General features: G+C 36.6%; 1 protein-coding gene across 1 annotated transcript in view; it reads right to left on the reverse strand.

Moving 5' to 3' along the window:
• Positions 1-14,421, reverse strand: part of DARS1 (aspartyl-tRNA synthetase 1) — an 85,749-nt gene that overhangs the window by 41,153 nt on the left and 30,175 nt on the right. The gene's annotated exons all lie outside the window — the stretch shown is intronic.

Below are 14,421 nucleotides of genomic sequence, written 5' to 3' on the forward strand. Positions count from 1 at the left end.
TTTAGTTTCTGAGTATACCGCATCATTGATTTATGACCAAAAGTCTACTGGATTATGTATTCCCACATAAAAGAATGCTGCTCTACATGAAGCTTAAGACATGATGAGTATAAAATAAATGCATCTTCTGAGCAGTTTATTTTGTGACAAACTTGAATTTTGAACACCAAATTCTGAAATATATATTAATAATTTATGAAGTAGTTTATTAAACACACCGATTATTTTTTGATCACGAGTATATACCAAGGCAGAAACAGTGCAATCCAAAATGGGGATTTCCATACAAAATGTACCAGTTTTACTTTTGTGTATATTCTTATACAGAATGTGTTACAAAATATTTGGCGAAGAGGGTAAGATTTAACTTTCATGGAAAAATTAATTATATTCATTCTGATAAGGAATTGGGTTCTTAGATGTGGTGCTACTAGACATTCCAGAAACTGGACGGTGCTTATTTTACACAAGAGAACACCACAATCCATATCTTTCTTTTTTTTTTTTTTTTAAGAGAAAGAGTCTCACTCTGTCACCTAGGCTGGAGTGCAGTAGTATGATTATAGTTCACTGCAGCCTTGAACTCCTGGGCTCAAGGGATCCTCCCACCTCAGTTTCCCAAGTAGCTAGGACCATATAGGTGCACATTATCATGCTCAGCTAATTTTTCTTTCTTTCTTTTTTTTTTTTTTTGTAGTGATGGGGTCTCACTATATTGCCCTGGCTGATCCCAAATTTCTGGCCTCAAGTGATCCTCCCACCTTAGTCTCCCAAAGTGGTGGAATTACAGGTATGAGCCACGGGCCTGACTCACAAACCATTTCAAAGAACATTTTTGTTTAGGGTTGGAAAAGGATCAAAATAGATGGAGAATGGGGAAGAAAAATTTTCACTTCATTTTGCTATACTGCCTAGAATTCTATATATCTGTTACTAATTACCTTTTTAAAAAATCAATAGTATACATATCTCTCACACTCTCATAAGTCTCCTGCACTAGAGCTATCAGCTAATATCTAGATAAAATCTTGTACACTGAAGAAATTCAGAATTTACTATGGCAAAGAAGTTTCATGAACTAAGATAAGGTTCCTCTGAGACCTGAAAGGATCAAGAGGCTTCAGTTTACTGTTATAAGTGCTTTCTAATACTGGGCAATTGAGTGCCAGTGAATCTATCTTCAATGTGACTGCAACCTACCAGCTGACCTTCTCTATTTGCATGAGTAAATGTGATACCTAGGTATATGATTTAGGCCTGGGGAGAATTCTATTGCTTATCTCACGTGTCTCCATGGGGAAGGTTTTCTCCTCCTTAGTGACCACTGTACTGCTTCATCAAGTAACATGACCTACTCCAACTAGAGCTCCACTCTGCTACCTTTCCTCTATGTCCCGGATCTCCCTGGTTCTCTTACCTCACCCCCTTTGACTCCCTACTAGAAGGCATTCCATTATCAGATAGTCTTCTTTAAGCTAACTCAAGTTAAGTATGTCTACTCTCTATTGTATCTACAATAGATACAAAATGTATTGTATCTATTAATAACAAGCAACTAAAAGCCTTGGGTTTTTTACAGAGGATGTGCCAGGAAAATGAAAATCCATGGTAGAAAGCAAGAGAACTCCAGGGAATTATTTCATTGCAGGAGAAATAGACGAAGTAAATTAAACACATCTTTTCAAGAGCTAAGTATTATTACCATCACCTCCTAAAACACACTATCACCACATTATATTTTATACCTCTTTCATTTTCTAACCACTCCTCTGACCCTCCATATAATTAATCATTCTACAAATAAGATAAATTTGTACAGCTCTGATATTAAAATGCTCTAGCTAATAGGCACAATAGACTTAATGTCATTCATTAGAAATTGTCAAACATCAACTTAATAGTTTAGTTCTGAGTAAAATTGTCTTTATAAAATACAATTGTAGAAAGTACCACTCTTTTTTTTTTTATTTTTTGAGATAAGAGTCTCGCTTTGTTGCCCAGGCTAGAGTGAGTGTCATGGCGTTAGCCTAGCTCACAGCAACCTCAAACTCCTGGGTTTAAGTAATCCTGCTGCCTCAGCCTCCCGAGTAGCTGGGACTACTGGCACGTGCCACCATGCCCTGCTAATTTTTTCTATATCTATTAGTTGGCCAATTAATTTCTTTCTATTTATAGTAGAGATGCAGTCTTGCTCTTGCTCAGGCTGGTTTTGAACTCCTGACCTCGAGCAATCTGCCCACTTTGGCCTCCCAGAGTGCTAGGATTACAGGCGTGAGGCACCGCGCTAGGCCGAAAGTACCACTCTTTTTTTTTTTTTTTTATTTAGGGAACTACAAAACAGTGGAACGAAAGTACCACTCTTTATGCAAAGTACTTTATAAAAATATTTTGAGTTGGCTATTATGTTCTTTAAACAAACGATTAAATAATTATAAAACATGCAACTTGGGGGAAAGCAAGCAATAACCATTTTTTTCTGAAGGAAAAGAATTCTATGTTCCCAACACTAGTGACACACACTTTGCTACTTGGGGTCTCACTAATACCTTTAAAGATAGTTTCATTACCTACAGTTCTATCAATCTTGATTATCAGTTTTCATATCTATACCACAAAAGCTAAAAAAAAGTCTGGTAAAAATATCAGAAGTGGGATTAAGTGGGATTAAGTAACTGTTGACTGCTGAAGATCGTGTGTGATTATGTGTGTGTGTGTATATATATGTACATGTGTAGATACGTGTATATACACACATATACACACAAACCCAAAACAGGAGAGTGGCAAAAAGCCACATCATTAACTAGCACAGTAATAGTTGTTCATTATAATAGCCTCCTGTCATTTAAAAAAAACTAAAAAGAATACATAAAAATAGACTTCGAAAATTCTGTTAAAATGGTCAAATCAGTTTCAGTAAGTGAAGGAGTAAGCTTCATAGTTTAAAGTAATTTGATAATGAGTAATGCCTTATTCTTTAATGTTGCCAAAAAATTTTAAAGTTCTTAGCATATCTCTATGGTACACCAAATTACTGGTCTCATGTCTTCATTTCCCTATAGTAGCAGTGTACATCCATACCCTTGTCATGGCTTCAGGGTAGGCAAAAAGTGGCTCTGCCTTGTGGCTTAGAGTTTGGCCATATGACTTCCCATTGAATGGCTACTGAATCCTTGTTGAAAATAAACTGACCACATAAGTGAGGGCTTAATTTTGGGCTCTCTATTCTACACCACTGGTCTCTGACTGTCTTTTTGCCAGTACCACACAGTTTTGATTACTTTTAGCTTATATAACAAGTTTTGAAATCAGAAGTATGAGTCCTCCAACTTTATTCTTCTTTTTCAAGATTGTTTTGGCTATTTGGAGTCCCTTGAGATTCCATGTGAATATTAGGATAGGTTTTTCTGTTCTGTAAAAAATGCCACTGGGATTTTGATAGGGACTGCACTGAATCTGTAGATTCGTTTGGATAGTACTGTCAAGCTACTGAGTTTCCAGGTGGCTTATTATACAGTTTTTTTCAACAGTTGACTAGTACAATCTTAAACTTAAATTATAAAATAAAATAAAAAATCTTTGGGATCAAAGCAATCATCTGAACATAAGGGTTTTAAAAAAGTAAAAGTTTATTTGTATTTCATCACATACACACTGAGAACCTACAACATGTATCATGTAATGAAAAGAGATCATGAGCTACTGTGCCCAGCCTAAAAAACATATACACTAAAATTTGACTATGAAATATTAGAGTTGATTTTTAATCAAACAGAATTTAACCATTTAAATTATTACTGTTCTCTTAGGCCGGGCGCGGTGGCTCACGCCTGTAATCCTAGCTCTCTGGGAGGCCGAGGCGGGCGGATTGCTCGAGGTCGGGAGTTCGAAACCAGCCTGAGCAAGAGCGAGACCCCGTCTCTACTATAAATAGAAAGAAACTAATTGGCCAACTAATATATATAGAAAAAATTAGCCGGGCATTGTGGCACATGCCTGTAGTCCCAGCTACTTGGGAGGCTGAGACAGAAGGATCGCTTGAGCCCAGGAGTTTGAGGTTGCTGTGAGCTAGGCTGACGCCATGGCACTCACTCTAGCCTAGGCAACAAAGCAAGACTCTGTCTCAAAAAAAAAAAAAAAATAAATAAATAAATTATTACTGTTCTCTTCAAAGTGACTATTCATGGGAAGGAGGCAGAGGCCACAAACACACATTTCTAAACCACCAGTGCTCGAAATAATTTTAAAACTACTCATTTGAGATTACCTCTTCATTTTTGTCAAACAAATCAGGTTTTGGGGGAGCAATCTCATTTCCCCCTATTGTTTACTATCCTTCAGAAATGCTGAACCTCGTGATAGAACTCTGGATAAGGAAGAGGAGGAAATAATGAAAAGAAAAAAAAAACTGGAACAAAATGGTCTTCCAGAAGCCAATAAAGTAAAATGTTTCAAAAAGGAGAGAATACTTAACATATCAAAGGACTGAGTAGCCATCTCCAAACACTTTTGATAATTTGATTTACTCTATTAGTAAAAAAAAAAATTGAGGGGTATATAGCCCAATATATCTATACTTTATTTATTTATAAATTATGTGCATGTATTAGTAAACTTAGGTATTATATTTAGACAATTATAAACTTGGGGTGAGGTTCATAGTTAGCAGTAGTGAATGAATACAAATCCATACTTAACATAGTCTTCCTGATAACTTCTAATTTGAGGGGTACTGACAACTTGTCAGATTTGATTACACTGTAATATTTTTTAAAGCCTCATAATGTAGCTGAAACACCCCCATAATACGCTAAAATAAAAAAACAAATTAAAAAAAATAATGTAGCTGATACAAAGATTTTATTCTATGAGTAGAAATGCTAGTATTAACATTTTCTTATTTGTGCATACATTTTTAGTTTTACCTTCAATCTATGATTTCTTTGTAGAAATCCTTTTGAGCCACTTGTCCATTTTCTTTCTTTTATTATTATTATTATTTTTTTCTTTTTTAGGGTAAACCTACTCACTTAATAAGGAGATCTAACAATGTAGTAATCTGGCGAAATCCCACATTTTTAATACTCTTTTTCTCAAAAGTGAGAATCAATTTAACTATGAAGGACATCATAATGAAGTTTCATGGCACAACACGAGTCATGGAGGCATTCTGAACTGTAACGTGTAAGTATTTTGAAATAAACTACCCATACACCCCATTATTATTTCCTAACTAAAAACATTTAAATGTATTTAGTACATAAACAACTTGCTTGCCTAGCCAAAAAGCTTTAGATGTCAATAAAAGGGCCTAGGAATTGGGAGGTAAGTGGAAAGGAGATAATGATTTAATTTGGAATTAATTTTCTATCCTGGGTGAAAATTCTCTTATCCCCCACAATGAGATAGTGTCCTATTATGTCTCCTCTTGTCCCCTAACACCCAACTAAGAGAGAGTAACCCTGAATGTCCTTCTTTCATCAACACCTAGGGACTCATCGCTCCTTCCCTACAGAAAGGACAGTAATGAGGCCTGCCAGGCATTGACCCAAAATACCCTTAAAAGTGTGGGCCTTTGAACAGCACTGCTCTCTGGATCCAGTTACCACCTTTCCCCCTTCCGCCAACACACTTCCTGGGTCTTCTCAGGCTCAGCCTGTTCCCTCCTCACCCCACAGCCACATGTCCAGCTGTTGTCACCTTGGGGCTCTCACTAGAGCTCACATCCTACCAAGAAATGCCCCCCTTTCTATCAGCCCCCCAAATTGTGTTCCTCTCTAGACCATCTGCCTACGAGACCATCCATCCCAGGGCCCCACTTGTCCATTTTCTGAGGGTCAGTTTATTGTAATATAATTCTTTAAAGCCAGTTAACTATTAATACGAATGATAAACTGAAATTGTTTACAATACACCTACTGTGAACCAGAATGAGGGCTCCACTGCTAGCTAGCTCCTTTTTGTTACTAGTATCCTGTAATCTTCCTTCAAAAACCCCACATGCTGTAGAGGTGACACGTGACCTTCTGAGATGCAGTCCAAGTGATAGGCACAGTGTTTATTGAGAAATTAACTATTAGAGAAACTCAAATTCTTTTTCTCACTCTTTCAGATAAAAGAAGGAAGTAAGTTTAATTAATTTCTTTTCCCCAGTGAGTACTCTTGGGCAAATCACACTTTGGAGATCACTGGGGTATATACAGAACAAGAATCATAAACACTGAGAAAAAGGTGTTGCTAGAATAGATGATTTGGAGGTCACTGTTGAAGGTATCATTTCTGTGTAGGAGACTGGTGAAAAAATATTTAACAACATATAACTCTAGTCAAAGAAGTCACCATCTTTCATATAAATAGTAGAGAAATAAATCTGGGGAAAAAACTAGTTCATCTATCTCTTGCTGCTGGATCTCCATATGAGATATTGATTCTGGCCAAGTCCTCTTGGAATACAAAGAAGAGGCCTGACAGCCCTTTATAAGTGAGTGATGGGAAATGACAGAGTTTGTTCTCATGTTTTTAACCTATTTTTGAAACAATGTTTAAAAAACATTGTTTTAAAAACCTGTTTTGATTATTAAAGTATATATTTACTTATTATCCAGAATTCAAATGTTAAATAAATATATAAATTTAAGTCCTCCATTATATGTTCATTCTCCTCTTCTAAAACCACTGTTTTTTCTGTTTGGTCTATACTCCTCCACATTTTTTCTCAATTGCAGAAAATATGAAATGTTTCATAAATTTTGTGTCATTCTTCTATGGTAGTTTTGTTCATTTTCTCTGTTGATGAAGCTGACACACTTTTATTTTTATAGCTCACATGAAAGTGATTTCAATATATAAATTCATAAAGTACCAATATTGCTACTATCCCTTAGCAATTTCCTTTTATGTTCCAGTTCCTGTGTGAAGTGCTTTATATATACACTATCTCACTTAAACGTCACAAAGGCCTACAAGGTAGGTATTATCACCATTTTACAGATGAGAAATTGAGACTCTAAAAGGTTAAGTAATTAAGTCTATCATCCACACAGCTAATAAGATGATCATTTACTGGTTATTATACTAGATCTGTTACAGACTCATAAATTAGCACTAAATTTAAATATCTCAAAATGTATCATTAGCTTACTTTGAGATAATACACTCTCATTCTTAGAAGCTCGTGAGCTTCCAGATTCCTTTATAGTTTATGTGACAGAAACCGAAAATAATAGGCCCTTTAGTAATAGTGTCCCAAATGCTTAAGAATAGTGCTACCTTACCCAGTAACACTGATGTCTCTTGATATCCTCCTGTTGTTGTCAGCCTCAGTCTAAATTCAGCAGTCTTTGTATAAAACAATTCAAAATAATTAAAGCTATATTTAACCTAGAAAGATTAATGCCATAAACTATCTGGGAATTTTTCACACCAGATTTGAGATCTATTTTTTTTTTTTTTTTTTTGAGACAGAGTCTCGCTTTGTTGTCCAGGCTAGAGTGAGTGCCGTGGCGTCAGCCTAGCTCACAGCAACCTCAAACTCCTGGGCTCGAGCGATCCTTCTGCCTCAGCCTCCCAAGTAGCTGGGACTACAGGCATGCGCCACCATGCCCGGCTAATTTTTATATATATATCAGTTGGCCAATTAATTTCTTTCTATTTATAGTAGAGACGGGGTCTCGCTCTTGCTCAGGCTGGTTTTGAACTCCTGACCTTGAGCAATCCGCCCGCCTCGGCCTCCCAAGAGCTACTGAGATCTATTTTTTAAGTACATCTTTACCTTTGTCCAAGTTTTAGATACAAATGTTACACTGGACAGGGCTGAATATAGAAACTGTTTCTCCTCCAAATGAAAAATACCCTGTTCCTACGAAGAGGTATAAACCATGTAAGTGCAATTGTTCAAGGAGTAGCAATCTGCAATGGTATAATGTCTTAGCCTATGCTCACCCATTTATCCACATGGATGCTCAAAGGGTACCCACATGCTCACCTTCCTTTGGGATATCTTCCTATAGATAATATGTACTCCTACCACAGCACCTATAACATGCCTCTGCAATGCAGTTGCTTATCTATCTTCTTCCTCTCCCCAAATTAAGTTTCTTATATGATACATGTATTATTCATAAATCTCTGTATATCAAAGCCCAGCAGAGTGCCTGGACCAGAGCAGGTGCTAAATAAAAGTTTTCTAAGTCGATGAGACTTCTTATGAGTATTATCTTGGTATTTTCGAGACCTAATAGTTAATGTAGCAAACTGAAATTTTAAACAACTAGTAAAATACCTATTTTCATATGAAAGATCTAGAAAGGAAAGAAAATAAACAAACTTGCATGTAGCTAGGTGACTCATTAGAGAATGAGAAACATACTTGTGACTCACCAGCTACCAATAAATCATTTAACCACAATGACTAATACGAAGAAAAACAAAATAAAATACATATGTACACAAATAATGTACTGAATATGCCTTATTTTTAGAATAAAAAATCTCTTATGTTTGGGGAAAGGGGAAATGTTATATAGGCACAAATAGCAATACATAAATTTTAACTCTAAAAACTGCTGTTCACAATAATCGTAGCCCTTTGTAGTGGTCACTATAACTTTAGTTTTAAACTTTAAACCGTATGTTTACATTCATTGTTGTCCTCTATAGTAGTCAATACAAAAAAGCCTCCAAGACTGCTTCTAAAAAATTTAACTTTACAAGACTCTACCATAACTAACACAAACTACTACTCTATTCCTTTAAAGCAGCATGAAATAAAAAATAACTTAAAAAAAAAGAAAACTGAGGATAACTTCTTACCTCAATGTCAGTATCAGCTACTAAATATTAAATAATTAATGTTAACATAAGACAGGGATCCAAAAACACAGACCTGGATAAGTACTGCATCTTCCTGCTTCTAGACAAATTTCATTTAAAGACCCTGAGGTTTGAACAATTTCAGACATATAATTAAGAACCTGTTCTTAAAATCTCTAGAGAATTAGATGTGCTAACCTTCCTATGTAACTCAATTCAGTTGCTTCATTTTTATATGCATTCAGCCATGAGAAAATTGATCTTTCCAACAAATTGATTAAAATAATGTGTCTAAGAGTCCTGTGGCACTTAAATCCAATTAGTGAGTCAACTTTTTGGATTAGTATATTGATGGATTGAATATTCCTAGGACAGATAATGTGAGGCAAAATAGTTGATTCCACATTAGACCCCAATGTTTCTTTTAAGGAAAATACTCAAAAGTTAGAAACTGCTGGCAGTATCATCTAGTCAGAAAGGCAAAAGATAAACACCTTAGATTTAATATCTAAAGTAAATGCTAAGATCGTTATCTACTTAAGATATTAAAAGTGACCTCATATTTTGCCTTTTAAATGATTAGGAAACCCCAGCTGGAACTATCTGATTTGATATTTTTAATAGTGGAGTCCTTGCTTTTTCCCACCTGGTATATGGCCAGAGGGAATAGAGTTAAATGTAGAGCTTCATGTTATTAACATATAAATACCATTATTGCTTCCACTTTGTTGTGTATGAGTTCACATGTTTTAATGTCCAGTCTCCTTGGGTAGTAACATTCAAAATGGACACATTTTGAGAATAAACAAACAGTCCTTAGGTACTCCTCTAGCACTAAGGAAAATTGCAAGCATTTAATATATAAAATTGATTAAATTAGAAATGGCCTTTTTCTCAAGAACATATTTCAGTCCATACTATTTTCCAAACCAGATTCTGGCAGAATGGTTAGCTGGCCCACTAACTGAGCTGGTAGCTTCCCAAAGAGAATGTTTTACTAAATATTCTTCTGAATTACCTCATGCTTCATTGGCCATCAAGTTTCTAAAGTAAGCTGAAAACATCTATAAGTAAGAGTTTTTGTTTTATTTAAGCACAGAATCTGCTAGGATTGGTTTAGATTTGGTTGGTTATGTGCTGTTTTTAATTATACCAGAAGACTGATAAAGTAAGAGATAAAAAGGAATGAGGTCCTGAAGAGTCCAGTGAAACTACAAAAATACAGGCAGCCTATAAGCCTCTGTTTTCATTATAGAATAGAATATATACCAGTGGGCCCACTCAGAAGTAGAAATCAATCCATTATACTACAAATACACAATATACTCTAACCTTGTATTAGATGTTAGAGTCATCTAACATCTAATGTTGTATGGGGTTGTAGAGTGTTTGCAGGGCAAGAGAAACAAAGAGATGAGAAACAGCAGACAAAGGTACAGTGAGAGCAGTCCTACGAATGCACACATGGGGTTGCATGAGGTCAAAAGGAGCCTGAAAAGACTGGGAGAAAATGTGGAGACTGATAAAAAAAAGACAGAAGTTCTGAAGAAGTCCAACAGAAGATTAGAAGGCATGGGAGAGGCCGACTGGTGAAAATTACAGTCAGGTCGGGTGCAGTGGCTCACGCCTGTAATCCTAGCACTCTGGGAGGCTGAGGCAGGCGGATTGCTCAAGGTCAGGAGTTCGAAACCAGCCAGAGCAAGAGCAAGACCCCATCTCTACCATAAATAGAAAGAAATTAATTGGCCAACTAAAATTATATAGGAAAAATTAGCTGGGCATGGTGGCGCATGCCTGTAGTCCCAGCTACTTGGGAGGCTGAGGCAGGAGGATCGCTTGAGCCTAGGAGTTTGAGGTTTGCTGTGAGCTAGGCTGACGCCAAGGCACTCATTCTAGCCTGGGCAACAAAGTGAGACTCTGTCTCAAAAAAAGGAAAGGAAGGGAAAGGGGAAAGGGGAAAGGGGAAAGGGGCAGGGGGCAGGGAAGGGAAGGGAGAAGGGAAGGGAGAAGGGAAGGGAGAAGGGAAGGGAAGGGAGGGGAGGGGAGGGGAGGGGAGGAAATTACAGTCAGAGAAAATGGCCACTGGAGTTTAAAATGGTAAAGTTCTGAGGAGAAAAATCCAAGCTGTGGCCACAGGAGTGAGCTGTTAAAATGGAGTCATGGTGAAGAAGAATTATAAGTAAAGCCAGGGTGTTCCATATGGACACTTGAAAACATTTAGAATGAGAGAAAACTTGGGATGGGAGGAACAGAATACTATTAGCCAGAAAAATAAAAGGATTTTGGGTAAATCAACCTATTTCAGTCTTTGGGCTTTTCATGAACTCAAAAGGCTGGGACTCCTCTTCCATTTACTCAACATAGATAAGCTCAGGAGATACTGTTGCTTACCTATCCAATAGACTGCCTTTCTTCTTTGCTAACAGGGCCCCATTTCTCTTCAGTATCCACCCTTTCTTTGGCTAAGTGCTCTACAGAGAAAGAGCCCATCCCAGCTCTAGAGAGAAGGTCATGTTTAGAGACAGCACATCCTGGCAGTTTATTCCAGATTAACAGTGTTATTTCCACTTAATTTCTCAAACTAGAAACTTTGAAGTCATCTTCTACTTCATTATTTTCCTCACCCCCCCACATAAACAGCAAGCAAACAGGTAAGACTCACGTTTTATCTGCTCACTGGGAAAATGCCAGTATCTCTTTCAAGAGTACAGTCAGTTTTGCTATACCACTTGTTTTGAAAATGAGAATTTGTCCCAACACCATTGATATTTCAAGGAACAGCTTGAGCAACATAATAAGAATTTTGCATTTGCCTACAGCAGATTTCATCAGTGGGAAACAGTAGGTCAATGCAGGCAATAGTACTCAGGCAAACTCAGCCGTGCAGGAATATGCAAAATGCACATAACTCAAACATCTATCTGTGACCCATATTAGGAGCCACATCCATCTACAACTGGTGTTAGGGCTTTCCCTCTGATTGCAGACAGTGTCCTTTCCACCACTTCCTCATAACTTATAGACTGCATCTCTTTTTCAAGGTAGAGTGCTATATTTATTATAGTATTTATGTATTTATTAATCATTCAACATGTATAAAACTGTTCAACCTACCTTTAAAAAGTTACGTTCCTGTCTTCTTACAAAATGTGCCATTGATGAAGTGTTTTTTTAGTTGACACATAATTGTACACATTTATGGGGTATGGTGTGATATTTCAATACATGTATACAATGTGTAAAATTCAAAGTAGAGTTTAGCATATTCATTACCTCAAACATGTATCATTTCTTTGTGGTGAGAATATACAAAATCCTCTCTTCTAGCTATTTTGAAATATATAATACAATATTGTTAACCATAGTCACCCTACTGCGCAAGAGAACACCAGAACTTATTCCTCTATCTATCTGTAACTTTGAACCCACTGATCAATCTTTCCCTTGCCCCTCTCCCCTCCCAATAACTATTATATTCTGCTTCTATGAGATCAACGTTTTTAGCTTCCGAGTGAGCTCATGCAGTATTTGTCTTTCTGTGACTGGCTTATTTCACTTAGCGCAATGTCCTCCAGGTTTATCCACATTGTCGTAAATGACAGGATTTCATTTTTTATGGCTGAATAGTATTCCACTGTGTATCTATATCATATTTTCTTTATCCATTCATCTGTTGATGGATGCTTAGGTTGATTCTGGATCTTGGCTATTGTAAACAGTGCTGCAACAAACATGGCAGTGCAGACATTCATAGATTTCATTCCTTTGGATATATACCCTATAGTGGGATTGCTGGATCATATGGTAGTTCTATTTTTAATTTTTTGAGGAACCTCCATACTGTCTTCCAAAGTGGCTGTACTAATTTACATTTTCACTAACAGTGCCTAGGAGGAGTTCCTCTTTCTCCACATGATGAAGTTTTTGAGTATTATGCCATCAGCCCCATTTTCTCCATAAGTACTGTCTATGGTTTTCACTGCACAATTTTGCATAGTGAGTTTTAGGAATGTATATGTTACCTAACAGAATTGAAAGTATATTAGTATCACTCTACAAAAAGCTAATCTAAAACAATACCCATACCTGAATGTCCTGAAAAGATCTCTTTTCTTTCGCTGAAGACAGAGCAATTCTAGGAGGGGATTTTAGTTTGTACAAGACCCTGCAATTTGATGTGTTAATCTATCTAGCCAAACTCTTTCATTTCCTTCCTGAAACCAGAATTTTAGTAAAGGATAAATTCTTATTCTAAATTGTGAGGCTGTGGCCTTAGTTTCCACATCAGTTGCATATATAACACAGCTGCTTTGTTGAGTAACCTCGACCCATATTTCTCACAACAATGAGAGTGATAAGAATGTGTAACATGTATTGTGTTAATGGCAGGGCAGATAAGGAAAAAAAAGCTTAAGCAAAAGTAGATGCAATTGTTAGGTCTGCTAAGTGATGTTTAGGTTTCATGTTTATAACTAGCTAATTTTTTATCACTGAAATTACGCAGGAAAAAGAACTGTAACTGTAAACATGAAACTCTCTAGGTTCCAAAGCTCTTCCCCCCTTAGTTTTATAGTGTGCTTTTTAACAACAAGGTGATTCCTGAGGATAACAACTACTGCTTTACAAAGTAGAAGAGGCAAACTCATTAATGTTACTAACAGTAAAAAATTTTCATTAGTGTTACTAATGATTAAAAATTTTTAAATTCCTCCTTTGGAAAACATGAATTTATGACTCAAACATAAAAATATTTTTTGTTGTGATATAATCAGTTCTACTTTTTAAACCAAACTTTTTTCCCCTTCAGTTTTGACTCTCAATAACTTGGTGGTAGTGTTTAAAAGATTGTATTTTAAGTAGACCTATATTATGGAGGGCTCTGAACTAACATCATTACACTGTCTCAGGCATGATAACATTGAGGTGGGAGGGTGAGTCCTAAGGCCCAAGAGAGCTTAGTCAAAAGACTAAATATTTCACATTTCTATTTCCTTATCTGTAAAAAAGAATAGGCCAAGAAATAAAAAAAGACAAAACAGTATCTATACCTCATAGGGTTCTTGTGAGGAGTTAGTGGGAAAATATAAGTATGGCACATCACAGTTCCATATTTATTATATAGTAACAGTCAGCTATTACTGCTATTATTGCAAGCAAACCTGTTATTTCCCCTGCCTATAGGGGGAAGATGCTGGTAACCACTATACTATATCTTTCAGGCCTGGTACAAGGATTAATAAGAGGCACCCAAAAAGCTATAAAAATTATGGCAAACACTGGAAAACTTGGCAAGATAAAATCAAGTGCAGTCATTATACTGAATTTTTTTTTTTTTTTTGAGACAGAGTATTGCTGTCATTCTAGCTAGAGAGCAGTAGCATCATCGTAGCTTACTGTAATCTCAAAACTCCTGGGCTCAAGTGATTATCCTGCCTCAGCCTCCCAAGTAGCTGGGACTATAGGTGTGTGCCACCATGCTCTGCTAATTTTTCTATTTTTTGTAGAGATAGGTCTCGCTCTTGCTCAGGCTGGTCTCGAACTCCTGAGTTCAGGGAATCCTCTAGCCTGAGCCTCCCAGAGTGCTAGGATTATAGGCGTGAGCCACCTATA

Source organism: Microcebus murinus, chromosome 8, assembly GCF_040939455.1.
Source record: "Microcebus murinus isolate Inina chromosome 8, M.murinus_Inina_mat1.0, whole genome shotgun sequence".
NCBI lineage: Eukaryota > Metazoa > Chordata > Mammalia > Primates > Cheirogaleidae > Microcebus > Microcebus murinus.